Raw genomic sequence first — 27,637 nt, 5'->3', positions numbered from 1 at the left:
TTTTAATGGGGTTCAGGTCTGGAAATTGGGCTGGCCATGACAGGGTCTTGATCTGGTGGTCCTCCATCCACACCTTGATTGACCTGGCTGTGTGGCATGGAGCATTGTCCTGCTGGAAAAACCAATCCTCAGAGTTGGGGAACATTGTCAGAGCAGAAGGAAGCAAGTTTTCTTCCAGGACAACCTTGTACTTGGCTTGATTCATGCCAAAGCTGCCCAATTCCAGCCTTGCTGAAGCACCCCCAGATCATCACCGATCCTCCACCACGTTTCACAGTGGGTGCTAGACACTGTGGCTTGTAGGCCTCTCCAGGTCTCCGTTAAACCATTGGATGACAAGGTGTTGGGCAAAACCGAAAATTGGACTCATCAGAGAAGATGACCTTACTCCAGTCCTCTACGGTCCAATTCTTATGGTCTTTTGCAAACCTCAGCCTGGCTCTTCTTTGCTTCTCATTGATGAAGGGCTTTTTTCTAGCTTTGCACGACTTCAGCCCTGCCCCTAGGAGCCTGTTTCGAACTGTCCTCGCCGTGCACTTCACCCCAGCTGCCGTTTGCCATTCTTTTTGTAGGTCACTTGATGTCATCCTATGGTTGCTGAGTGACATTCAAATGAGTTGGCGGTCATCCCGGTCAGTGGAGAGTCATTTTCGCCCTCTGCCGGTCTGTAGCTTTGTTGTCCCCAATGTGTGCTGCTTGGCCTTGTTCTTATGAACCGCTGTCTTTGAAATTTTAAGGATGGAAGCAACCTGACGCTCACTGTATCCCTCTGCCAGTAAAGCCAGAATTGAACCCTTCTTTTCCTCACTCAAAACTTTCCTTTTCAACTCTTTGGGCATGGTCAATAGTTATTTTTTTATTACAATTACTTTTGAGGTACTACTAGCACTGTTTTGCCATCCAGCTGGTCCTATTGCAAGAGGATAGTGATGACCACAGGAGTGTTTTTTATACTTTTCCTTGTTAAATAAGATTTGGTTCAGGTGATCCCCTAATCAGTATCGCATTCAGTAGAATAAGGTGTGCCTGTGTTGGAATTCAACAGACACTGGAATGGAATGGCTGCCATACACATAGAGATACTGATTTAACAAAAATTTGCAGTGGTATCTTAATTTTTCCCAGAGCTGTATATATATCGAAATATGTATATGGTGTTCCACAGGGCTCCATTCAAGGTCCCTTGTTGTTTTTTTATTATATATGCTACCGTTAGGTGACATTATCCCAGTTATATTTGTCCCTAAAGCCAGGAATTTCTTCTGCCTGGGTGTTATTAGCTGCTTGCCTTACATACATCAAGCATTGGATGTCACATAATGTTCTAATGTTGGATTTAGATCAAACAGAGGTTATGCTAGTGGGCTCACAGAACCAACTAAAAGGAAATGTGGGATTACATTAGCTCAACCTTTGCAGTCTTATATCAAAACTTAGACTAGAAATTAAGAGTTTGGAGGTCATCTTTGATCCTGATCTACCATTTGAGACTCATATAAGGACGTTACTAAAGTATATATTTACCATTTGAGAAATATAGCCAAACTTAGACCAATTATTTCTGTACCTGATGCTGAGAGACTAGTGCATGCCTTTGTTTCATCTAGGATTATTGGAATGCACTTTTCCTGGTGTCCCAAAATGTTTGGTATCCCGCTTTCATTTTGGTCAGAATACCTCCGCTAGAATTCTGACTAAAACCAGGAAAAGTGAACATATTACCCCTGTTTTGAGTCTTTACACTGGCTCCCTGGGCTGTATAGAATTGATTTTAAGATGTTAATTTACAGGCTCTGAATGGATTAGCACCTAGTTATTTGCAGGAGTTACTGACCCTGTATCTTACACACTGCACTCTGAGATCACAGGGTGCAGGGCTGCTGGTTTATTCCTAGGGTCAACAAAAGCAACACGGGGGGAGGGAGGGCTTTTTCTTGTAGAGCTCCTAAATTATGGAATGCTCTGCCTTCGTTTGTCAGGCAAGCTGGGACCATTACAGTTGTCAAGTCAAGAATAAAAACGCACTTTTATATCTTATTGGGTTTTAATGTAACTTTAAAGGTACTGCTTTTGTGTTATTATGTGTATACTGTTATTTAAATTGTCTGACTGTGGCAGTTGTATGTGTGATATGCTATAAAAATGTATTGTGGTTTGTTCTTTTTTCTGCTGTGTGCTGTACAGTGCTTTGCGATACTTTTGTATAAAAAGCGCTATATAAATAAAATAAATATATATATAGTAAATATGGACTGGAGAGGACACATACAGCAGGAAACTATGGCCCCCGAGGGAAGAACTATAGTTACCAACAGGGGACTATAATTAAGCCTGGGATTTTGTCACAGAAATTTTTACTAAAAATCACAGAGCAGTCATGGAAATTTCACCACAATGAAAATTCATGTTTTTTTTTTTTTTAAATACAATATATCTACATAGAAATAAAATTAGTCTGTTTATAGAAGTAGGAAAAAAAAGGGAAATTACTCTAAATATGTATTTATTTATTATATTTTTCACAACATCTGGTTCAAGTTGCCTTCAAACAGTAGAGTGACCTCAAACACTTATTTCTCAGCTACGCTGAGGTACTTTTCTTGATTCGGGTAAATGACCCAAGAGGTATTGAAAAATCCAGCTGCAGGTTGACAAAATCGGACAATAGAGTTGCTTCATGTATGTTTCAATTTTTTCAACGCTGTCAATTGAGTTAAAGTGTGAACGGTTACATTGAAAAGTAAGGCAACCAAGCTAGTAACAGCATTAGCACAACAGAGCTAGTTCAACATAAGAACATAAGAACATAAGAAAGTTTACAAACGAGAGGATGCCATTCGGCCCATCTTGCTCGTTTGGTTGTTAGTAGCTTATTGATCCCAAAATCTCATTAAGCAGCTTCTTGAAGGATCCCAGGGTGTCAGCTTCAACAACATTACTGATTCCAGACCCTCACAATTCTCTGTGTAAAAAAGTGTCTCCTATTTTCTGTTCTGAATGCCCCTTTTTCTAAACTCCATTTGTGACCCCTGGTCCTTGTTTCTTTTTTCAGGCTGAAAAAGTCCCTTGGGTCGACACTGTCAATACCTTTTAGAATTTTGAATGCTTGAATTAGGTCGCCACGTAGTCTTCTTTGTTCAAGACTGAACAGATTCAATTCTTTTAGCCTGTCTGCATATGACATGCCTTTTAAACCCGGAATAATTCTGGTCGCTCTTCTTTGCACTCTTTCTAGAGCAGCAATATCTTTTTTATAGCGAGGTGACCAGAACTGAACACAATATTCAAGATGAGGTCTTACTAGTGCATTGTACAGTTTTAACATTACTTCCCTTGATTTAAATTCAACACTTTTCACAATGTATCCGAGCATCTTGTTAGCCTTTTTTATAGCTTCCCCACATTGTCTAGATGAAGACATTTCTGAGTCAACAAAAACTCCTAGGTCTTTTTCATAGATTCCTTCTCCAATTTCAATATCTCCCATATGATATTTATAATGTACATTTTTATTTCCTGCATGCAGTACCTTACACTTTTCTCTATTAAATGTCATTTGCCATGTGTCTGCCCAGTTCTGAATCTTGTCTAGATCATTTTGAATGACCTTTGCTGCTGCAACAGTGTTTGCCACTCCTCCTACTTTTGTGTCGTCTGCAAATTTAACAAGTTTGCTTACTATACCAGAATCTAAATCATTAATGTAGATTAGGAATAGCAGAGGACCTAATACTGATCCCTGTGGTACACCGTTGGTTACCACACTCCATTCTGAGGTTTTTCCTCTAATCAGTACTTTCTGTTTTCTACATGTTAACCACTCCCTAATCCATGTACATGTGTTTCCTTGAATCCCAACTGTGTTCCGTTTGAGAATTAACGGGACTTTGTCAAAAGCTTTCTGGAAATCTAAATAAACCATGTCATATGCTTTGCAATTATCCATTATGGATGTTGCATCCTCAAAAAAATCAAGCAAGTTAGTTAGACACGATCTCCCTTTCCTAAAACCATGCTGACTGTCTCCCAGGACCCTGTTACCATATAGGTAATTTTCCATTTTGGATCTTATTATAGTTTCCATAAGTTTGCATATAATAGAAGTCAGGCTTACTGGTCTGTAGTTACCTGGTTCAGTTTTGTTTCCCTTTTTGTGGATCGGTATTACGTTTGCAATTTTCCAGTCTGTCGGTACCACCCCTGTGTCAAGAGACTGTTGCATGATCTTGGTTAGCGGTTTGTAAATTACTTCTTTCATTTCTTTGAGTACTACTGGGAGGATCTCATCCGGCCCAGGGGATTTGTTTATTTTAAGAGCTCCTAGTCCCTTTAACACTTCTGCCTCAGTTATGCTAAAGTTATTTAAAACTGGATAGGAACTGGATGACATGTGGGGCATGTTGTCAGTATCTTCCTTTGTAAAAACTTGTGAAAAGTAATCATTTAACATATTTGCTATTTTTTTTTCTTCCTCTACGATTTTGCCATTTGTATCTCTTAAACATTTAATCTCCTCTTTGAATGTTCTCTTGCTGTTGTAATATTGGAAAAACATTTTGGAATTGGTTTTAGCTCCCTTAGCAATGTTTATTTCTATTTCTCTCTTGGCCTTTCTAACTTCCTTTTTGACTTGCGTTTGCAGTTCTGTGTACTCTTTCTGTGTACTTTCTTTTTGGTCCTTTTTTAATGCTCTGTAAAGTGCCTTTTTTCGCTGAATATTTTTTTTAATTGATCTATTAAACCATTTTGGCAATTTAGTTTTACATTTAGATTTGTCTACTTTAGGGATATAATTGTTTTGCGCCTCTAGTACTACATTTTTGAAGAACAACCATCCTTCTTCTGTGGGTGTTTTCTCTATTTTACTCCAATCTACTTCTGTTAGTCTCTGTTTCATACCTTCATAGTTTGCTTTTCTAAAATTGTAAACCTTAGCTTTAGTCTTTACTTTTGGGGATTTAAAAAACACTTCAAATGAGACCATGTTGTGGTCTGAGTTTGCCAGTGGTTCTCTGACCTCTGTTTTAGTTATTCTATCTTCGTTATTTGAAAAGACTAAATCAAGGCATGCCTCCCCTCTAGTGGGTGCCTTGACAAATTGTGTTAGGAAGCAGTCATTTGTCATTTCCACCATTTCTATTTCATCCTTCGCGCTACCCACCGGGTTTTCCCATTTTATTTGGGGGAAGTTGAAATCCCCCATTAGTATGGCTTCTCCTTTGCTACACACATTTCTAATGTCATTGTATAACAGATTATTGTGCTCACCGTCTGAATCTGGCGGTCTATAGCATGCTCCTATTATTATGCCCTTTGAATTTTTGTCTGTTATTCTGACCCATATTGATTCGGTTTTATTTTCTTTGTCCAGGTTTAACACCTGGGCTTCAAGACTGTTTCTTATGTATAGCGCTACCCCTCCTCCTCTTCTGTCCTGCCTGTCTTTCCTATACAGTGTATACCCACAAATATTATATTCGTCCCCATCACTCTCAGATAAACAAGTTTCTGTAACACCTATCACATCATAGTTACCTGTTAGTGCAGTAGCTTCAAGTTCTAGAATTTTGTTTCTGATACTTCTAGCATTTAGATAAATACATTTAATGGTTGTCTTACCTGAGTTGTTGTTCTTGTTTTGATGTGGTCTCCCTTCTGTTTTTTTGTTGATTTCTCCCCCCTTCCTTTCTAGTTTAAATGCTTCCGAACCTGCTCGAGGATCTTTTCTCCAAGTAGACTGGTTCCCTTGTTATTTAAATGCAGTCCATCCCGTCTATACAGATAGTCCTCGTTGTAGAATGTGGTCCAATGATCAAGATAGGTGAAGCCTTCCCGTGTGCACCACGTCTTCAGCCATTCGTTTTGATTAATTATTTCCAGCTGTCCATATGGTCCTTTGCAAGGTGCGGGTAGTATACCAGAAAATACCACAGTTTTGGTTTTCTCTTTTAATTTCCTTCCTAGCTCTCTGAATTTGTTTTGCAGGGATTTTGGTCTGTCTCTTCCAATGTTGTTTGTACCGATGTGGACGACTACTACCGGGTCGTCTCCTGTTCGTTCTAGGAGCCTGTCCACGTTTTCAGTGATGTGCTTGACCGAGGCTCCCGGAAGGCAGCACACTGTTGTAGTAAGGGGGTCCAAACTGCGAATTGAACTTGCTGTGTTTCTCAATATGGAGTCCCCAACAATCATGACCTCCCTTCTTTTTGCTGTCTGGTCACCACTGTCAATAGGGTCCTGGATGTTGTTCCTTTCATTCTCTTGTTGTTGGTTCTGCTCATCAAAATTCTGAAGTGACTCAAATCTGTTGGTTGTTTTGATTTCTGGTGGTTGTGTTTGACGAAGTTTCTTTTTTTCCCTGCTTCTGCCTACCTGAACCCAGCTGTTCTGACCTTCTATCTCCCTGGTGGCTTTCAGTCTGTTAGGGGTGATGCAGACTTCCATGAATTGTGGGTGTGCCAGTTCCTCAAGATCCTGTTGCTGTCTCACTTCTTCCAGCTCCATTTCTAGCATACTAGTTTATGCAAATCCTGGATCGCGCGGCACTTTACGCACACTTGGTTTAGCTCCGCTGGGTTTTCTCGGATTTCCCACATCAAGCAGGTGTCACAGATTACTGGCTTGAAGACCATGTTGAGGTTTTTTTTTTTTGAAGTTTAGTTTCTTCTGCAGCTGTCAACCTGCTTTCAAACTGCTTCGAAACTGCTCTGTACTTTTCCACGCCTGTACTTCTCCCACTCGCTGTCGCTGGGAAGACTGCCTCGTTTAACTGCGTTGTTCTGCTGTGCTGTCGGCTCCTCCCCTCGCCCGTGTCTCAAAACGGCGCTGAATTTGAATCAGCTGCTCCGAGTTTCAGCTTGTTTGTTATCAGAAAAACACACGCGGCTGTTTGACTTTGAGCTGCTGCTGTGTTTCCCCAATGTCCTCTGTTTTCTGATTAAAGCAATTCAAGATGCAATTTCTCCTTTCTGCTTCGAAACTGCTCTGTACTTTTCCACGCCTGTACTTCTCCCACTCGCTCTCGCTTAATAACATCATTAACACAACTGTGAAAAAAGCATTTTTAGGTTTTTTTTGGTTAAGGTGGAATTTTAAAGAGTGTTGGTAAAGTTCAATGTTCTCTACTAAAATGACAAACACCAACAAACAACACGTAATCCGTAACACCTGTGATCACTGTGACTTAATCCCAGAGTTAACCACTAACTGTCCGTCTGACTTTCTCACTGCGGCATGGAATTCTCGGAGGACATTTCATTTGTTTTAATTTTAGGAAGACAGAAAACACTGAAAGTGAAGTTTTTATAATGATTTGAGTGTTTGCAGCATCTTCGTTTTGTAGTTTATTTTTCACCGTCAAAAAATCGCTGTCCAGCAAGATGCGGGTTTGTCCGCCATTTTGCGTTGTTGTGTGCGGAGAGGAAGGACGTTCAGTGTGATGACAATTTGAGGAAGTTTGTAAAAATAAATATTGACCATAAGCAGCGTCACAGGCGCAATAGTTGGATCTATTTTTGGTAATGTGATGAGGTTTTAACCAATCACATGCCAGAATTTCTAAGGACAGATTCATATATATATATAAGCGATCTCAATTCCCGCAGGCAGGCGCATCACACAGGGCGAGGGCAGGTGTGGACCCAGGACCACTCGCACTGAAGCATAGCGCTGCCGATACCGAGCATATATCAGGCTTATGTCTTCGTATGTGATTACGTCACCTACCAGCCCTGCTGCTGCCTTCCCCTATGCATGCTACACTCTCCACTGCCAGCCTCTTGCTCACCAGACTACAGTCCGATGAGTGCGTGCCGGGGTACCTGCGTCCACTTCTGACACCAATGTAGTGATCTCGGTTCCTGCAGACAGGCGATATGCTTTAGTGCGAGAGGTCCCGGGTTCGTGCCCACCCTCCGCCTGTGTGTGGATTGCCTCACCCTGTGTGATACGCCTGCCTGCGGGAATTATCGCTCCTATATATATATATAGATAGAGAGAGAGAGACACACACACACACACACACACACACACACACACACAGTGCTCCTTCGTTTTAAAGCAGGTCTCAGGGGCCTCACAATATGAGTGTTGTAACCGAAGAGCATTATCAACAGAGGTGGTGGGGGCACCGTGGGACACACAACACACATCTGACTAAAATACAAAATAAAATAACTCCCTCTCTTTAATGCACATATAGTGACGCAAAACTGTAACTTTCCGTGAATTAACCATGCATAAAGCACCATGTAATCAACGCTATATTTTTTACAAAAAAAAAAAAAAAAAAAAAAAGATAACATTCCCACTTATGGATCATTTTAATTAGCAGTTTCTAAACTATAAATAGCCTGGCTAAACACTAAATGCTGAATAAGATGTCTGTGTTACAAAATGCCAGCTCAGCCTTTCTTCAGTTCAGACACTGTATCAAAAGGGAGAGACAGAAAGGGAAGTTAGACTGAGAAGTTGTTTACAGTTTGAACAACACCGGTGCTATATTTATCGTAGAAATATTACATGAAGCACTAGTATAGGGAAGTGGGGGACATGCTGTAGGAGGGTTATATCCAAGGTATGTTATAACCAAGAGCCTTATAGTGAGGGAGCACAATATATATATTTTTCCATCTTTTCCATACATTGTCAAAATACTTCATGAACATTCATAGAGCGCTGTGGTTATTTTACTCATGAGAATAACTGTAAACAATTCCATTAATAATCATTTGGTAATAATCATTTGGTTTCATTTGAATATACCAGGAAGTGTCATATTGTGCTCTTTCAGATGACATAAAGTTCACCAACAAAACAAGTATTTGGTAATTCCCTATTAGAAAAGTAACAGTTTCTAAAGAGGGACAGCAATGTAAATAACAGGAATTCCAATGAGGATCTAATCTTCATGCACTACATTGAGGACACTTGTGTTTCAGGTTTCTGCATAATAAGCTTGGTTGGTCGCACACATAGAACAGTGCATCAAGACAATCACTTAAAGTTTCTAGAGCCAAAGCATCAGCATATCTTATATCAATTTGTAACTGGTGTCAAGAAGCATGTGGGGGATTGCAATTTTTATGCAATGAAACATGCATGCTGTAGCATAGACTCCTTGTGGATGCAGTTCCTCACACCAGTATGTCTCAGCATAGCCAGACGCACACAAGCAAGTCTTTGTGCATTCTATCGCAGTTAGAACAAAGCTGATACAATTCAGAAAAGGTAATGAAGATATTCTTAAATGCTTTCACTTATCTCCCTTCTCTCAGTTCCGGGCAGGCTAACAGGGAAGGCACAGATCGGTGAGTCAGAGTGCAGGTCAATTTCCCTGATGTTCTGATGCTATCAGGAAAGCAATCTTTTAAAGTGAGCACTCAGCATGACAGCAACTATATGAATAAAACAGCAGCTGGTGGCCCAGTCGGCAGCAGGTGCTTTCTCATAGTCTGCAGATGTAAATGATGCTACATCAGCCTCGGCAGGATAATAGTACTTATTCCATTATAGAGAGTGAATCTATCTTCATTCAAGCCCAATCCGGGTAAGATTTAATTTCACTATTCAGGAAGCCCATTGTTTTGTCCCAGTGATGTAATGGGCAATGTGATTACTTGCAAGAAGACTTTGTTTCAGCCCTTTGTTTTAAGGACTCTTACCCGGATATTGAATCAGAATCCTACAAAAACTACTGAGGGGGAAGAAGCACTTGGACTGCAGTCTGAGTTCCTATAGTCAATTCAAAGAATGTAAACACTCATCTCAGGTAAGTCAGTTTAATGAAATGCTTTACAAAACTGGGGGAAGGACATAGGCAAGCAGCAATCTAAAGTAACCAGGTCAAAACGAGGTTACAGGCATTTTCTATAAAGTGGCTGAGAGAATCTGAGCCATTACTACACCAGCAGTGCCCCTGACCTGAGCTGTACCAGGTCCTAACTTTGATTCTTCCTATTCATCTTCATCAGCCTGAAAACTCAGGCTATTTGAGAATAGGGATTAATTTATTACACAACAGGGACCTGAATCAATCTCAAACCTGTCTATTTTTTTGCACTGTGTACAGATTGACAAAGGGTTCAGATTTCCCAGCCACCTGATAGTCTTCATTAAAACAGAACGAAAGCTTTTAATTGTACAAGGGGATTATGTGAATTTACAGCATAATTTGATCATTTGCAACGGATTGAATAATAATGGTCACATTATGAACTGCCTGTGTTTTTTTTTTAAAAGGTTTCCTTACATCAACATCAATAATGTGGTATAGTGTTTAGCATACATAGGAGTACTTTAATGGGTATATAGGAATCGTAGTTTACATATGACAACTATTGGATTTAATATTCACGGTACTGCTATGTGCTTGTATTTAAATTATATACCTCAGAACTTCCCTATTACATTATTAAAATAGCCGCACAGACAGTCCCTTTAGAAGTTTCACTGCATTGCAATCACCTTGCTCCGATAGCCTGAAAAGCCTCCCTAAAATGTTTCTAGAGACATACTAACACTGTTTAAGTCTTAACCTTGATTGATACATAAGACAGGAGCCCTTTACTGACATAATTTGCCTCAGGCTGTGTTGACCTCACTGTTATTTAGGGCTTGGTCTTGTAGTCCTTTATTCTTCCTTTGCCTTTTATCTCATCACCAGAGTTGGCATGGGTCTTATTAATATAATTATGGAACCACATATAAGACAGAGACTGCTGTTTTTCCAGTAGCAGGTGCCTAATTGTTTAAGTCAAGGGTCAAAGATCACAACCCCCCGTACTCTTCAGAGGCATGTCTCAGCAAACCTTTCAGTGCGTGAACAATTAAAACATGCTGAGCCTCCATAAAGACCTCCCAAGTAAGAACGCCAACACTAGTGAAATAAAATCAGTTTAAACAGATTGAGATGTGAATACAGCCTTTGTCCATGTTGTTTGGATGCTAAATGTAACCTTTTATGTACTGTTCATTGCTCCTGCATTGGATTTTCCCCCCTGTGTGTTTTTTCTGAATTGCTTTGTGTTTGGTATGTGAGGTAAATAAAGTGTTGGCCAGAGAGAATGGGAGACTAGATCACAGAACTCAAGACTAAAGGGTGTGGTGCATTGAGGCAGTGTCTGAGTGCATATCAAGACTAAAGGGTGTGGTGCATTGAGGCAGTGCCTGAGTGCGTATCAAGACTAAAGGGTGTGGTGCATTGAGGCAGTGTCTGAGTGCATATCAAGGTTGAAGCAGGAAGCAGTGGGCCAGAGCCACTAAGGAATCATGGACGAATTCTGCCTGATTTGCTAGAAGCATTAAAGCCTTCAGCCTGGTAGATACGTGGGTATCCATTGGCACCAAGACTTTCATTACCAACGTTCTTCGGTTTGGCCAGAAATGGTGGGTAAAGACAGGACTAAACCAGAGTCCCACTTGACAAGGTGTAGTTCCTGGTTATTGCTGACACCTTAGCAGCACTGGTCAGGGGTCAACACTAACCTGACACATCCATGGTAAAAATACTGTAGTGCTGCTAGGAATACACCTTTGTAATTAGGAGCATTTGTTTGTAGCTACAAAATACAATTGTACTTTCTTTATAATCGCATCATATTTAAGCTGTAAATATCCATGCACACAACAAACCTGGCAAAGCACATTTTCAGTTAAACATGTAACACAACAAAACAATGTATAATACATATTTTTGTGTTCATGGTTTTAACATTAAACCTCTAATAAACACACAAATAAAAAAAAAGTGCAGAGTGGAAAGAAAATGATTAAACCTTGCCCCCAATCCAGTTTACAATTTACCTATTGCCCGTATAATTACCAAGTTATTTCTTTCTATTAGCTTTATGAGAAACATTGTTTATATTGCCAAGGATATAGTACTTTGTCACTATTAATACTTAGTTTTGATAAACTACAGAAAACTACCTGTGAGCACTATGGCTTTGCAGGGGTGACGTCAGACCAGAAACGCACTCCAAACAAGGACTGGCGGAAGAGAACTGAGATGCTATGGCGGTTAGTTTATTTATTAAATAATAATGCAAACTAAAAGAGTTAAACAAAACCCACAAAACTGAAAATAAAGACCGCGTTGGCCAAACAAACAAACAGACAAAACAGACGTGGACGAACAGGAAACAACTACCGTGCTGGAACTTCCAGCACGAAATAAGAATTGTTATTGAGATGTCTCCTTCTCTCTCACCCATTCTTCACTCACAAACACACAATCCTGAGTAAGTGAAACACGCTGCTTTTATGCAGCTGTACCGAGACTCGATTACTAATCAATCATTCAATTGGAGTCTCTATACAACTGCAGGTGAAGTAATACAAGTGCAATTCCCCGTGCTCGCATATTATTACATTTTACCTGCATGTGAAGTGCTGTGCAATCCTCGTGGCTAAATACAAACATACATTTTAAACACTTGTGCTCGTAACCCATATTTATAGCCTATGTATTTTATACATAAACACCAACATTAACACACTACATACAACATAAAACACTAATAAACATAAAGGGGCGGGAAACTCCGCCACACTACCATGAACACATCAATACTTTGTATTGTACAAAACATATTCCTGGATGATGAAAGGGAGGAATGTTTTCAAGGTTGTTGAAACAGCTAACTTAAATTCTATTTCAAGGCCAGTGTTGTAAGTTCCGAGAAAGCAATTGGAGCTTTGTGGTTTAAATACTGCTGCACAGAACATACCTGTCAGCAATGCTTAACATTTCGGACAAAGATTTAAAATTGTGCAGATACATCCAAAAACTTTCATTTACAACTGCAGTGGAAGAATAATGCGAAAGCTCAAAACAAGAAAGTAAGAAATCAAGGATACCTTAACTCTTTCTATACGACGACTTGCTATAATATCTGTTTCTATGCCATGACTATACAATCTATTTATATATTACCTCTTTCTGATCTTTGTCATTTCTTACTATACAATCTCTTCCTATACAATCTTTTCTATACCATAACTATACCATCTCTTTCTATACCATCTCTTTCTATATCATCTATTTCTATACCACCGCTTTCTATACCACCTCTTTCTATACTATCTCTTTTTGTAGAACTTTCTATACCATTTCTTTCTGTAGAACTTTCTATACCATCTTTTTCTATACCATCTCTTTCTATATCACCTCTTTCCATACCATCTCTTTCTATGCCATCTTTCTATACCATACCATCTCTTTCTATACCATCTCTTTCTATATCATCTCTTTCTATACCATCTCTTTCCATACCACCTCTTTCTATACCATCTCTTTCTATATCATCTCTTTCTATACCATCTCTTTCCATACCACCTCTTTCTATACCATCATTTTCTATATCATCTCTTTCTATACCATCTCTTTCCATACCACCTATTTCTATACCACATCTTTCCATACCACCTCTTTCCATACCATCTCTTTCAATACCAGCTATTTCTATACAACCTGCCACACATATATACTGCTCCTCTGAAGTCTAGTTTTTGATTGAATGGATCCCTGTCTATGGCAGTTGAAGAGCATGACTCTTGGTCACATTGGTGAATAAGGTAATTGAATATGAATTCAGTCAGGAAACTCATGCAATAGATTGTTTAGTAAAACAGACTAGACAGCACTACTACATTATACATAGTATGCACTGCATTCTTTGGCCAAAGGCATGTCATGTACTCCTGCCTAGAAATTAGCTTGCAGATGTGGAGAGGCAGACCACAGGGAAGCCATGGACAAGGGCTGCCTTCCCCCATTTGACAAAGCCAGAAAGCAGATGGAAGCTGGGAAGAAGGAGGAAAAATCTGGCACACAGCAAGGATGTAATGGATTGAGGTAAGATATAAATCCCTTCCTTGCCCATCACTGGATGTATTGTTTATTGAAGGATAAATAAGAAACTATAGTTATAATAGCTATAGCTATTCGATTGACAATTTAATCTGGTGTTGGAAGCACCTAAAATATGTTTGATTCTCACGTGATTTGATCTAAGGTTAAAGTGAGTTCCCTGGCAGAACCACCACTTTGCTTAATTAATGTTGGGAACAGCCAAACCTAAGTATTTTTCTATCCAGTTTCTAACTTTGTTTCATTTTCAGCCTACATACTAATGCACCACCATGCCTTGTCCTGAGCACATCCTCGAGTCAGCTGTAGAATAATACTTTTTTTGTTCGTGATAACTCATCTACAACTCACCATTTGTGAATACTCCAAGACTTGTTGTATTTAAAAAAGTAAATCATGTCAAATTGTACAGTATTTGGCAAAACAAAATTCAATTAATGAACATTGTACTCTGCAGTCACCATCATGTACTCCTGAGTGTCATTATCCTGCTAACATTAATATCATCATATTATCCAGTGTTACTTTGGAGGTTGAAGGTCCCAGTGCCCTGGGCACTATTAATGCTGTGTTCTTTTAGAAATACACAGCTCTATCAGCAGGATACAACTACACTAGAGCTTCAACTTTAGGGACTAAATTAGTTTTAAAATGTCTTTATGCAGGAAATTGCTTCGGTTGACATGGGCTGGGCAACTGGAAGATTAGCAGCCAGATACACATTCGAGTTGAAGGTAAAGAAGCACAGATTGCACAGTTTTAATAAAGAACAGTGGAATGCAAGTGCACTACTAAACATCAAAGATGTGTACAGCTAATGTAGTTCCTACTGTGTCACCAGGAAATCAAAAACAGCAATTCATCTTGAGAAGGTTAGCAAAGGTCCACTATTCATTAATACATGTAAACCATCTGAGCAGTTTGGATTAGTCTGATAGGGCATTAACGTGTGACAAATACTATTGGGAGATATTACTGTACAGCATAATGTCAGCCTATCAATCCTGAAGAAACCTAAGAACTATGATTATCAGACCGCAGTATTAATAACAAACACAGCAAACACATGGTTTGGTGAAACTCATACTTCTAATGTTAAACGATACAAGACACTAACAGGCAAGAGGTAATATGTACTGTACTGTTTTGATATTGCACACAAAACCTGGAAAACTGGTGTTTTGTGTCATATTACTCCTCCTCTGAGATATGCGCCTTTCTTTCATCTGCACGGGTAGGGCAATGAAAAATAAAGCATGACAGCTCCCCATGACCCTTACCTGTGTGCTTTACGGTACCCTGTTAGAGAAATATGGGAATGCTTTGAAGATCACAGCATGATGATCACAGACAGGAAGGCAAAGGTTATCAGAGACATATGCTTCAGTCCCTATAGGAATACAGCCAAGGCCATTTGAACATGATTTTTCCAAAGTGATTTGCATCAATCCCTTCTTTAAGTCAAGCAAGCTCTCAATGCTGAGTATATAATTTAATATTCTTGCATAAGGTGGGCAAACCGTGATATTTTTGGTATCATGTTCCCTCAATTGTAACGGGATGGCTAATAAAACAAACATTTTACATTCACCACCAATTAGCTATCAATACAAAATTACAGCTATCAGTAACAGCAGATCACCATAATCCACTATTCTGTATGCAAAAAAAAATGTGTTTGACATTGTGACAGGGATAGCCCTATCGCTGGTTCTTGCACTGATGTGTGCAGCTAGAATGCAAAACAGGACACATAACAGGAGATGCGTTACTCTGCAACTTTTAGAGCAGGTAGGCTTGCCTGGCGATGAGCTGATCGAGAGGTCCGCATTGGCTGGGAGGAGCACCCAGGGGCTTCGTGTAGCTCAAAAAGTGTCTGCACCGCCGGTCGAGGCGACTGCACAGAGGGACACTTTGTTGACATCGAGGAGGAGATCGTCCGCTCCATAGGATAACTACTACGGAACCCTTCAACTGCAAGACGGTGCCTGTGAAGGCTCTGCCCAGCTGGGACTGTTGTAAAGACTTGGAGTTGCTGGGAGGCCAGGACTTCAGGAGCAACAGCCGTAGGTTAATTCAGGGGATGTTGATCCCAAACCGTATAGTGAGGGTAACATAGTGTAGTAGGTTCATGGAGCAGGATGTTTCTTTTAATGAGGTTAGCGCTTGCCTTGTGTGGCAAACTTTTTTTTTAGCTTTGTTTTGTTTTGTTTTCTTTATTAAATCTGACACTAGGGCTACCATTGCTGGTACCCTACTGGCATACTTGTTTTGTAATTAAATCTGCAGCCTGTGCAACATGTCAGCACCCAATGCTCTATGTCTGCCTTATGATTATTCAGTCTCCACACACGTAACACTTCCCCCTGTTACAGACATACAGACATATTTCTCAAAAACTTGTGCTGAAGAATGTCCAGGTTTCATCATAATGAATACGTGATTATCTAGATATAAATGATATAAAACATCCATATACCCTCCGCACCACCCTCCACTTCTGATACAACACTCTCATTATGCTGTGCTAAAGAATGTTCTCTTCAAGTACTTTTTAGTGTGATTTAGACTTCAGTAATTATTTCGTTTCAATAAGATTTTTTTGAAGGTCATGCCATGAAATTCTATTCAGTGTTCTTGTTGACCAGAAAATGTTGTCCCTCCTAAATCTTAAACTGGTACTGTGGAACCATTAATATCACACATGCATAATTTAAAAATATACCATTGCATGACTATTCCTCTTAAGTAGAACTTATAAAGTAGCTTCGTAAAATGATTACAGTCCCAAAATAATAAACACAGCATAAACACACACAAAGACACGCACACAATCACAAGTCCAGAGTGAGTGCTAACGTACAAGTGGTGAAATATATTTTATTCGTGTACAGTTGTGAAGTGTAGTCCGGGTTGGTGCTGGCCTTAAGCGACAGCTCCCAGTACATGCTAGCCATCTAATAACAACAAACAAGTATAATTAGACATGACAAAACAAACAAACACTAAACACTCACGGTAAGTTTTTATTTCTCCTTTTAGAAGTTCACTCGCAACCTTAACAAAGGAACAGATCGCTTAGCTACGCCCCCTTTTGTACCATCAGTCACGCCCCCTTGGTTAGCGAGTGCAACCATTTCTCCTCCAATCCGCGGTTGCCACATCGCTTCCCTTCTGGGGCGATGACTTGGTGTACCGTAGCTCCGCCCCCTTTCTAGATGTCCGGCTTCCACCTTCCTCTGGAATGAATTGTCAGACCATCCAGTCCGGGGCACACTGTTCCCTGTTCATTCTTTCTCTGTCACAGCTATTTATGTTGTATTTGTTTATATATGAAAGGGGGGGAAATGAAGACATAGACTATGATAGTCAGTGTTTAAACTGTAAGCAAAAGTCCTGCAGTTCATTTGAAGATGGCACAAATCTTGTTGGAGAAGTCAGCTGTATGTGCCAGATGCTGTCATTTTTATGTTGTTTGTTTTTATTATAATTTTTTATATTCACTGTGAGTTTGACCATGGCTGTGGCATTCGGTTGAAATTTGTACGCATTCCTGTTTACTCAATTGGGCATCTTCAATTTAAATGCTTCTCACATATAATATTGACTTACAAATTGGCAAGTGGGGTGGTTAATGCATGATTGTGTATAATCAAGGTGCAGAAAATCAAAGTCTTACTGCAAGAGTGCCTTCATAGGTTGTATGTGAGGTGTCTCCTGTTGTATAAGAATCGTTATTTTAAAAAAAAAATTTTGGGAACCCAGAACAGTTCAGCTTTGTGGATCAATCAACCTGACAAAATATTATCTAGATTTTGTGGACATTCTGTAATGAAATATACTGCATAACTTCCAAGCTAGATATGTCCTTGTGCATCTCAGTTATTTTCTGTTTACCAACCCATTTTGATATGCCACCTGTAGTACTAAATCATTTGAAAATGTGGTTAACATGTTCACATATGAATAATGCTGTCTTCCTAACCTATGCCCCCTCCAAAAATGAAATGCAGATGAGTCGATGGTTATAGCATAAAAAAGTGAATTTGAAACAGATGGCTGCTTCCACTTCAAAAGCCCAGAACAATGATTCAGAACCCTTATAATTATCTCTGTGTTTTCACCTGTGATTTATTTAACATTTAAGGTTCCAGAGCACATTACATTATACATTAAACAAAATGTAAAGCACTAACAGAAGACCAGGAAGTCATTGCACCAGAGGGAAACTGTGTGATGCAAGCTGCACAGGGACTGAATGAATGAATAGATGAATAAGGAAGATGCTTTGGCTTTGTATTCACATAAACCGCCTGGCCACTTTATTAGGACTTTTATTTCATATCAGGTTGGGCCACTGTTTGCCCTGATCACAGCCGCAACCACAGCTTAGCATGGACTCACTGGGTGGTGTTAATCCTTTCATCACTAACATCGCAGCCATGAAACTCATACCTTTGGCCTCCTCTTTTAGAGATACCCCTGCCCATAGATTAGCTCTCAGATAAGTGGAGAGACTGACCGGAGGGAAGCCATGGGCAGGGGGCAGGGAAGAGGCCCTCCCCTGTTAGACAAAGTCAAAAAGCAGAGCCTGGGGAGGAGGAATTGAACCAGCACACAGTGGGCACGTAATGAATTGAGGTAAGATTTAAATCTTTTCCTTGACAATCAATGGACGTATTATTCATTGAAAGACAAATAAGATATTATAGCTATTCAACTGACGATTTGATATTGGAAGTATTAGAAGAACCTAAAATATGGCAATTTCATATATCAGGTATTGGAAGAGTGTAAAATAAGCTTGATGTTTAAAATCTGATCTAAGGTTAAAGTGAGTTCCCTGCCTGAACCATCTCTTTGATTAATTTCACACAATTGGTGCACAGGTAGTCAATTCTATCCCAGACATGCTCATTTGCTACTATACATTGTGCACATTTCCCATGTACATTTGAGAGTTTTAAACTGTCAATCATTGTATAATTATGATGCTGTTTACTGGAGTAAAAATAGTTTTTAAAAAATCCAGGAAGTGCACACAATATTCAACTGTCCAAGGATTGAAGATGTTGCATCGGTTATCAAGTTTTATGCTAGGTGGCACGAGAGAAATCCCTCCAGGCGTGAGCTTGGTGGTCATAGCAGACATCCCAGAAACTCTACACACAATTCACAATGATTGGCAGTCTCACTAATACCTAATTTCCACTGCGGGCCATAGCCAAGAAAAACGCACGTTCAACTGACTGTGTTCGCCAAGGACTTTGGCTTTTTTCTCAAATGCATGTATATTCCACACAGCACCCATTAACTGTTTCTACATTTCAGTTGGTGGATTCTGAAGTGGAAATAAGGTATAAGAGAGGACCAGAGGAAGTGTGTGTCCCTCCCAGTTACATTGTCCTTCCTAATTCAAGAGCACAAACACCGCACAGATGTTCCACATGATTTAATGTTCTCCCACAAGCTCTAATCTACCATTTTTTGGCCCATGCCATATTGGAAGATTAAAATAACATGATGATAAATAGCTTCAGCTCATTTCATATTTCATCAAACCCTTTAATCCCTACAGTTACATGCTTGGATGCTGTATCATTTGCTTTTGAAGAACATACTGTTAAGCAAAACCATAAAAACTGGAAACAACGTCAAAAGACAAAAACTATTTAATTTGAGTATTTATTTTACTGTGAGACCAGCATTCACACACAGAATCACAGGCTACAAATCCAGAGGAAAATGTTACTGCCAAGACTAATTCTAAGTCAGCAAAGCTGAGCCCTGGTGTCTCAATGCTATAACATCACCAGGATAAAGGTCTGTACTTTCAGTGCTTGTGTGACCCGACAAAGCCAAGATTTGGTCTGCAGACCAAAAACTTTAACCATCCTGGCTTCCAGACATCACAAAATATGAGACATTCCATAACTGCGTAAATTGTTCAACTGCCTTAATTGCTGATACCTTTGGCTTTATTCCACACGGCTATCATAATCTCTTGCCAAACGCTTCAGCCCCCTTCGGCAAAAATAGATGGCTTTTCCCTCATTCCAATTTAGTTGAAATCTTTTATTCCAAGACACTTGTTTTTTTTTATTGCAATTATTTTAAATCGTTACCTTTCCCTTTCAGAATTGGACACCAGCCATTATATATCTTAATTTGCCAACCTACAAAAGGGTACATCGATACAAAAGAGGTAAACAGGTAACAGTAATTACCAGTGATCAAACTGAATGATTTTACCGGCTTCAAGTCCTCTTGGCAATGTATAAGGGATTCTATTACAGACAATTTAGTTGTCTGAATTAGGAAATTGAAAAATAAGTTCTCATTCCATGATTTTAATGAAAGCTCTACCTCTGCTGCAGGTCAGGTACAGTCCATGATTTTTCAAAAGCATGTCTGGCTGTCTAGATTATTTTCAGGTGAAGCCTGTCTTCAACATTTTTAGCTACTTTACTGTGTGGAGTGAATGTAGTTCCATTGCCTCAGTGTTACAGCTGGTCCCAGCACTTCAAGCTGCTCATTCTCTTGTGCATCACTACGTCACGCAGTGTTGTGTTCTACGGTGGCGTTTGTCATTGATCTTCCACAAGGCTTTCTTGTAATAACTCTGCCAAACACTTTATACGTTCTTATGTCCAGTTTTCCCTGATTTTTCCACAGATAACCCAGTACCGCTCTTTTTCTACATGCCTCCTGGGAGTGTCCGCTCTAACAACTCCACTTTGCGCAACCTCTTGCACAACTAGTTGCCGGAACATCTGAATGCAAGCATTTCAGTCTGAGAAGTAGATAGGTTGGGTAGGAAATGAAATATTATGAATAGGATCCTGATATAAAGTTATCAGTTACATTGTAGTGTAAATTATCTTCACTGTGTCTGTATAATTCCACATGGCCACATGTCAAGCCCAGTGTCTGGTGTTTAATACCACATCCACATCTTAAACACGTCTGTGTCTCAAACTCCCATAAATCCATGACACTTGCTTGTGTTTGCTTAGATTATTGACAGGAAATCTGCTCTGTATTAGGGCTTCTTTAGAAAGGAGCAAGCGTGCCGAATAGGCTGGCCTGAATACATATCCTAAAATCCCTCTAAAGGATGAATTTCCTCACATCAGGAGGGGATTCATAATGGAAACTAGGGGTGAGCTCTGCTCAAGTTTTGACTGACATGCACCAGTAGCAGTTCCACCAAGCCTCTAGCATCAAACACGAAGCTGCACATATACAGTAAGAACATGCTTCTGTGGTCTCCACAGGAGAAACATACATTTTCATACAGTATACAAATCAGAACCTATAAAATGACAATATTTAAGAATGTTCTTTGAATTTGAGCATTCAGTTCATTTTTGTGCTTATGTAACTTTAAACAACACATGCAACTGTAACAGGGAGGAGGATGGATGGGAACCGGTTCATCCGCATTCATGGTTTTAGTGTTTGTAACCTCATCGCATCTCACCGACAGGGGACAGAATCTAGAACGGCAATGTATCACACAACACTGCCTGTTACACAGACAGGATTCACACATGACAAAGATACAAAAAAAAAAAAAAAAACCTCATGTCAACAAGGAAGTTCGCTGAGGCTAATATACACTGTTGGTCCTCGTATTGACACACGCTCGAGAGCCAGTATTCCAGGGGACACAACACTTGAGACTGCTGGATTTGAGAAGCTATCACCTACAGCATATACAGGTACTGGGTTATCTTCTCTCTGCCATGGGTGCCGGCAGACAGAAGCACCCGGTACAGTCACTAATACAGCCACCCATAGATTTTGCCAGGTAGTTAATGTTCATAGCGCTCCTTTATTTATGTTTATAATTACAGGTAGGACCATCATAAAAGCCTTTGCTAAGTTTGTTAAGACAGTTTTTATGTAAGACTGGAATATGTGCTAAACTCCTAAGTGACAGTTAAAACTTTACATTCCATGGTTGAGTAAAGGAAGTGAGTCTATAGAAACCATTTAGTATTTTATTGTAAAGCGCTATTATGTTTTAACAGTTTAAAAGAAACAAGTGTAGATAGTGTTTAAACATTGTTAATTATTTGTTCTCTGTGGCAGTGAGATGAGCTGGGGGGGGGGGGGGGGGGGGGGGGGGGGGGGGGTGGGGGCCAGATATTGCCTATTGATCCCGGACTCTCATCAAGCAGCTTCTTGAAGGATCCCAGGGTGTCAGCTTCAACAACGTTACTGGGGAGTCGGTTCCAGACTCCCACAGTTGTCTGTATAAAAAAGTGCCTCCTATTTTCTGTTCTGAATGCCCCTTTATCTAATCTCCATTTGTGACCCCCTGGTCCTTATTTCTTTTTTCAGGTTGAAAAAGTCCCCTGGGTCGACGTTGTCAATACCTTTTAGAATTTTGAAATCTCATCTGAGGATAATGACTATTGTATCAAAGTTGGCCCAATGAGCAAAATGACGAAACTGCTGACGCACAGCCAATGTTGGCCCAACTAAAAATTGCTGCCTGGGAATGTCTTAAACTGGGATATTAGTGAAGACTGTGTGTGTGTGAGGGTACATTCATAATTATAGTAATTCATAGTTGTTTAATCAGAGGCTGTAACCTCCAACTCCACAAACTAGCCCCTGCGATGGCACATCGTGCCTATGATGTGGTCAGTCCAAATGGGTTCATTAATAAACAAGTTGGAGCTGGGAGAATGTCACATTTTCTCGGGGGGACGTGGTTTGCATTCTAATAATACAGTCATTACAGGAATAACAATAAAATAAAATAAAAATCTAAATACAATTTTAATTTTTTTTATTTAGCTGTGATACTGGGACTTATACAGTCTGGTAATTATTTAGTCTCTTATAGAGAACTAATCATGGGTGGCTTTGTGTTTAATAAGAATCAGAGACAGCTCTGCAGTGAGGTGCATCATTGTCTAAGAAAGAAACAGTTCCGAAATGTAAAGAAAGTTACTTGGAAATTGGATTTACATTTGATGGCCCTGCAGATGAACCTCAGTGAGTTGTTTGTGGTGATGTACTAATGACAGCTAATGTTCTAATGATGGCTAATGACAGCTTGAAGCCTTGAATGCTAAGCAAAAAGTTGCAGCATTTTGTATTACCTCCTGGTCAAGCCATGTATTTGTACTGGACACGTAATTTTGCTTAAACGATTTTATATGATAATAATATATATATATATATATAATTATATATATATAATACGATTATATATTATATTATATATAAGAGACGAATATGTTGTATACAGCATACAAACAATCTAGATCGGGTATGCATACTGAAAAACTACAGAACTAACAGAAAAAATCTATATAACCCTCTTAATGAACACAAACAACAGCAACTGTATGTAGTCATTCAAATATATACTATGTTTGCAAAGTACCATTGCACTCTGGTACTATATGTTACATCGTACCTACCGCATTATGATTGGGGGAGTTGCAATAAATAGCTCCCTTGTTCCAGCACAGCAAAAAGAACGTTTTGTTTCTGCTTTCTCTTGGCTCGTTTTTAGCCCTGGTTAATTTAACATAAAAGCCATATTAGCTGTCTGAATTCCATATTGTTAAATTCATTTGGATTTGCCAAGTGCTGCCAGCAGAGAGAGGTTTGCCTAAACAAATAACGCAGACTGTCATTCTGTATCAGAACTTTATTTTGCTAATGAGCAACAGGTGGGCTTTTTCTCTGATTGCGTGCATTTTTGTGGTGATCATTACCATATGCATCTCTTTGTACTGACAGCAATCAAAGACATGCATTCAAAGCCCAGCTCTCCATGTTATTTGAGCCTGATTTGTGCTGCTGAGATGGTTTTTAATGGTATAGAACGTGTGCTTGCTGTATATTTTGGCAAACCAAAATCCTTCATAAATAGAGGGTGGTAATGTGCTGTAACTATGCTGTAAGTAATTTCAGTGATGATCGTGGGTAACTAAACAGCTCAAACACACACCAGGTATCTCTAGCACATTTATTTGAATGGAACACTTTCTACTCTACTTTCACGCTGAAAGCATGTGCTAGCGTTACCAAACAATACATCATACACCAAGGATAAAACAACATATTATAAGTGTCTCAGCATGTGGAATTGCTTCTTTTTGGGGGTCCCCAAGTGGCTTATCTAGTAAAATGCAGGGCTGGCCTTTGTCTTCAAGAGGCCGTAGCTCGCTGACATCTGCTCTGGAGTTCCAAAATGTAGAATACTAAATTGGCTTTGTCATGGGATCAGAGTACACCCACTGAACATTTGGATCTCCTGAGCTGTGTGGGAATTGCTGTGGTGAGGAGAAAAAAGCTTTTGGCCATAGCTGTACTGTATAGTACTCACTGAATCATCTAGACATATTGTAACATGTAAGGGCAGGGGGTACTCCTTACAGTATATGGGTTACAAGATGGAAAAAACATGGGGCAATACCAGACTTCTCTGGGTTCCATGCTGCCTGTCAAGTACACATACCTGTGCATGTATGTAGTGCTGATAAGATGCCTGTGCATGTATGTAGTAGTGCTGATAAGATGCCTGTACATGTATGTAGTAGTGTTGGTAAGATGGGAGCCCCTGTTAAACTAGTCCCTTTACTTTACTAACATCATTGGGCCTAAATTTTACATTGATTAAATACATAAATTAATAAGAATGCGACAATTAGGAATTGCATGCCTTCATTATTTGTCACTTACTGTAAACAGTACCTAAGTTGTTCATATAAGTCGTAGATAATACCCTTTTCCAGGTAAAAGCAATACAAGTTAAGAAAACATTTCTTTGCACACGTGCTGCTGGTAGAGAAACCTTCCAGTAGACGTGTTTGGAAAAGCACATAACTAATTATACAAATCAGTTCTCAGTACTGAGTTCTTTGATAACCTCTAATTCATTACAAATAGTGCATTTTAAAAAGGATGCGTGTATCAGAACAAACAGTTTCATTTTTAATTAGTACTGGATGATCACATTTTAGCACTGCTTTTAAAGATCAACCTATTCTTTTTATTTAATTTATTTTATATTTTACAGTGGACCAATGTCAAAGAATTGTTAAGAATCATCCATTTCCAGTTAAAGGGTCAGACAAGCGCTATCAAAAGAGCAAAGCCCAGCCTACTTAAATGTTAAAACTTCCAGTTTTAACATTTAAAAAACCTCTTACCCTTCCTCTGTTGGCTTGGTCATGCCAAAGTCAATATTCTGAGTGTGAAGTCAGACCATTTTTCTTTCTTTTTTAAATCTGTTTTTGGAAAATTGATAGGTGTTGCATACAAGCTGTGCACTATATTCAAGTTATAGAGGTTCACATTATATAAGAGATTCTTATACATTACAAGAGATGTAGCCCTTTGTTACACATGTGCTTTACACAAGGAAGGGGAGTTATACCCATTTATACTGTGACAATTACAGTATCTTCATTATTGATAGTGTATATCTAAATGATTTCATTTGAATGTTGTTGTTTTTACCCTTTTTAAGATGTTAACATTCTGTATAGTTTCAGGTTATGCTGCTCCGACATTGTGATGTAATATTCTTTTCTATAGCTCTTTATAACTGCTTCCGCGGCTTTGAGTTGAGTTCAAAGATCACAGTGTCACACGTATGTGGACACAAGGCCAGACAGCAGGCCTCCAAGCAACTTCAAAGCTAGTTAGAGGCAATGTAAAGAGCTATACAGACATTAAATGTTCAGGATAATCTATAAAGATAATAACAATCCACAACACCATCCACTTAAACACAGAAAGCATTACACAACTTCAAAACAAATTGTACAAGCAGTCTTTCTTAGAGTCCAGAAGCAGATTTAACACAATGCAGTTTTCACTGTGGTATAAAGAAATGCTTAGCCTATCAAGATACATCAGTCACAACCTGATGAAAGCCTCTCCTGTTGAGACGGCTATTCCTAACATGCTTTACTGGGTAAACCCGGACTCTCCATCCTCACCGTTCCGCTTCAGCAGCTAGTTGAGCATACCAAGTTTCTTCCTCTCATACGCCTCATCCACAGCGTCCTCCCATGGCATTGTTAACACTACCAGATCAAGAAGGCATGCTGATCCAGACCACAAGACAATGTCTGGTTGAAGGTTAGTGGTGGCAATCTCAGGTGGAAAAATAAGCCGTTGACCAACATCTGCCAGCATTTTCCAGTTTCTATCAGCTTCCAGTTGTCCTGGGCGAATCTTGGTTTTAACACCTTTTCTTGGTGGTTGCTCTCCTGGATGGAGGAATATTGTCTTTTCTGTGTAATGCTTTGATGGAACTGGTGGCAACTTCTTGGTCAGGTTACGCTTGTCTTCCAATGCTAAGACCAAACATCGCAGCACCTGGTCATGGTGCCAAGTAAACCGTCCTTGGCTAAAACCCACCTTACATTCTGTCAAAATGTGCCTTAATGTTGCAGGTGGGATTCTCACCCAACCAGAGGTTTAGGTTCTGTGGTGATGGGAAAACATCATATGTTGATCTGATGAGGAAACTGATCCTTCTCTGTTCAATTGTCCATAGCTCTTGCCAGCCGATCTCGCATTGTTCCACACTCTCCCATCTCATCCACTCTCCCTGCTTGGCCTAGGAAATGGCCTTTACACACTTGATCCTCTCCTCCTGGTTTTTCACCTCATTGACTACCAGCTTCCTCCGTTGAGCTAGGGTTGCACTTAAACTCCTTTGTCAGAGCAGAGACTGGTAGCTGCAGTATTCCTTTACCATAAAGTCTCACTCTGCTGAGGCAGCATGGAACTCCAGACCATTTCCTGACGTATGAACTAATTTTTGTCAGTTTGTCATTAAGTATATGGAAAACTACAAAGCGGTGTATAATTCAATATGTTAACATAACATTATTCAGCTGGTTTTAGGTTTGTGCTTTTAAGATTTAGTATAATAGCTTTTAATTACAAAGTAATTGCATGTCTACAGAACAAAAAATAATACTAATTTAGGAGATCATTTTAGATTCTTCCATGTGAAAATATAGTAAATACCCTTCACTACCTCTTTGGGCCCTCCAGATTGTTAATCTGTCCCATTCACTAAAACCCTTGGCTGATAACATTGCTCAGATTCCATGCTCTATGCTTGGCACGCTTGCTGTTCATGCTCCATTAGCATTACACTACTCCAATTGGCCTGGTCCAATGACCTCATCTTAGCCCATCATCTGAGAGCTTTATTTCCCCCCTGTTTAACTTATTGAGGCGCCTTCTTATAATATCATCCAGAGGCCACAACATACTACGTCCAACACTATGTCCAACAGCAACAGACCACTTGACCTTTGAGGACAGGTTGGTAATGAATTCTTCATTAGTGCTCCTTTCTAATTATCTGTAGTCCTATCTCTATCCAACCTATGACTCCGGCTGTGATAATTAATACAATAATGGCATTTATCGATCTAAGAACTAAGCTCTTCTTTAGTCTTTATACTCATATGTAGTCACAGTAGTATCTTTAGTAAAGAAAATTCTCGAATATCATCAATACTGACTCCCATTTAGTCTTTTTGCTCAAGTGTGGGAAAGAACATGAATGCTACAGTATTTTCAAGAAACAATAATAGAAAAAGTGGACAGAAAATCTAAATATTTGAAAAACTCAGTAAAACAGCACAAAAAATTATTTGATTTGCATTTATGTTACTAATATGGTGTGGCAGAGCAGAGCAGAGCTCTGCCCTTTATAGATTGGCAGGGATGAGGTTAAATTCCCCTACCTGTCTAGGTTTATTG

This window comes from Polyodon spathula, chromosome 1 (assembly GCF_017654505.1).
Source record: "Polyodon spathula isolate WHYD16114869_AA chromosome 1, ASM1765450v1, whole genome shotgun sequence".
In the NCBI taxonomy this organism is placed as follows: domain Eukaryota; kingdom Metazoa; phylum Chordata; class Actinopteri; order Acipenseriformes; family Polyodontidae; genus Polyodon; species Polyodon spathula.
The sequence above is the reverse complement of the archived record's forward strand: the minus strand, read 5'-3'. Positions refer to the sequence as shown.